The 2487-nt window shown below is 38.3% G+C and overlaps 1 protein-coding gene across 3 annotated transcripts in view; it reads left to right on the forward strand.

Moving 5' to 3' along the window:
• The window catches only part of LOC117171173 (exportin-2), a 278471-nt gene that overhangs the window by 192377 nt on the left and 83607 nt on the right, over positions 1-2487 (forward strand). The gene's annotated exons all lie outside the window — the stretch shown is intronic.

The following is a 2487-nucleotide window of genomic DNA, read 5'->3' on the forward strand; positions in this document are numbered from 1 at the left end:
TATATATGTATATATATATAAAATATAATTTTTGTTAGACGAATGCGCCAAGGTTTATTTGGAGCAAGGAAAACTTAATGGCTTCCCTGAAGGCCCTGAGCTCGTCGATAGCAGCGCTTTACGACACCTTTGCGCTTGAGAGACTTATACATACCTGGGCGTGCCACAGAGCCGCATTCAGGATGTGACATCTATAAAGGATACTCTTTGAAGCAGATACAAGCGTTTTATCCGGCAGATTTGTTCTTTCGAACTGTCGGTGAGGAGCGAAGTATCTGCAACGAACATGTTTGCCGTCCCAGTAGTATTCTATACATTTGAAGTGGTTTCATGGACGAAGAACGTCAAGGTGCTCGCGGGATATTAAATCTTGAATGTCTTCACAACAGGATTATTCTGCGTGCAGTACATAAAGTCGCAAATGGAAGAGACAAAAACATCACAGCCAAGGAAAATGGAAAGAAAGAAAGGTATACAAACATTATAAGGGTGTTGCGACGATTGTATCCGGAACATACTGTTAATCTAATCGTCTGTATCATCGGCGCTCTTGGAGATGCCAAGCTGTCACTCGTTAATAGCCTTAGAAGCACCCCTGTGTGTCAACAATATGCTAAAACACTTGCGGAAAAAATGCAGAATGCGGTCGTCTTTGGGTCGCCCCGTGTCCTCAAGGTGCACGAGACTTTTGCCGGATCGTCGCATTGATTCCGTTACAGACTGTAACCACCTATCTCAAGGTCGTGAGACGTGGTTGTGACTTAAATTTTACCGCGATTTCGCTGGGAGCGGGGGAAAATTTTCAGATTAGCATCCGCTCCTAGCGAAATATATAATTAAAAATTTGTCATAAGGACAACCGCAGGATTTCGCCGGAAGCAGGTGCTAATCTGAAAAATTGCACCCGCTGCCAGCGAAATCGCGGTAAAATTTCAGCCACAACCACGCCTCACAATCGTGAGATGGGTGGTTACAGTCTGTAACGAAATCAATACGACGATCCGGCAAAAGTTTCGTGCACCCTAAGAACACAAAGCGATCCAAGGACTACCGCCTTCCGAATTTTTCCCGCAAGTGTTTTAGCATATTGTTGAGACGCAGAAATGCTTTTCAGGCTAGTAACGAGTGAAAGCTTGGCACCTCCAAGAGCGCCGATGATAAGGACGATAATTTTAGCAGAATATTCCGGATACAATCATTGCAACTCCCTTATAAGGTCTCTATACCTCTCTTTCTTTTAATTCTCCTTGGCTATGATGTTTTTGTCAGCTGGTGCCGAAAATTAATAACGAATATGGCCCATTTATTTTGTGGAACGTATGATTTTCTGGACTCATTTAATTATCAAATTGTTGCTTCATATTTTTATTTAAAATAAGCGTCTAAAATTTTTTGAATCTGAAATTTAATTAATCTATTTCAATAAAGAATTCTGAAATCCTCAGAATTCAATTCGAAAAATCCGCTTAAAGAGCATGTCCTTGGTAATATCGAACTATCGGCATTGTTACATGACAGAGTGAGAAGATGGACCATTTTCCGCCTGCAGACTAACGAGGAATGAAAGCGCCCTTAGGAAATGCTAGCGAATTTACATGAATGCCCGCGATATTCGAACTCAAATTAAGCGAAGTAAAGGTATTAAAAAAAAAATAGAAAAGAGGAGTTGAAAAAATACAAAACGTGGATTGTTGCTTGTTGAAACGTTGAACTGCACATTCGTAAAGTATTACTGAAAAGGAAAAAAAAAGTTTTGTTGGAAAGGTAAGTTTTGAACAACAGCAGACTATGTACCTTAATTTCTGTTGGTCAAAACTTACCTTCCTACCAAATCTTTCGTTTCTTCTTTTGTAATACTTTTGTAATACTTGCAGTTTATCTTTTCATTAAGCTACAATCCACGCCCACGTTTCATATTTCGTTTCACTCATTTTTTATTTTCTTTTAAAAAATTTTGCTTTGCTTACTTTGTCTTCATGTTACGAGGCCGTTTACGTAACGTAAATTAGTTTCAAATTATTTGCGGACAAGAATGGGGAATAATCGCTTGAATGCATTGATGTTGCTTTATTCTTCGATGGATACAGTGGATGAAATAAATCTTCGTGAAATCGTTGAAAAATAGTCCCTGTTGAAACACCGCAAAGTTAAAATCTGACATGAACTACGATTAATCTATATATTTAGGGCAATTAAAAAAATCTGGTATTGATTTCTGCGTACCGTGATCCTTCAATTTACATATTCCTGTAATTAATTTGCTGTAATAATAATAATTCGTATCACATAATTTTTCAATAAAAATTCTTCAATAATTTCTTTTCATCAAGTGATATTCTCTTCTTTAGAACTAGATGAAAATCGTGAAATTTCAATTATTATCTTTTTACATTGTACACACACACACACACACACACACACACACACACACACACACACACACACACACACACACACACACACACACACACACACACACACACACAC

Source organism: Belonocnema kinseyi, chromosome 4 (assembly GCF_010883055.1).
Source record: "Belonocnema kinseyi isolate 2016_QV_RU_SX_M_011 chromosome 4, B_treatae_v1, whole genome shotgun sequence".
Taxonomy (NCBI): domain Eukaryota; kingdom Metazoa; phylum Arthropoda; class Insecta; order Hymenoptera; family Cynipidae; genus Belonocnema; species Belonocnema kinseyi.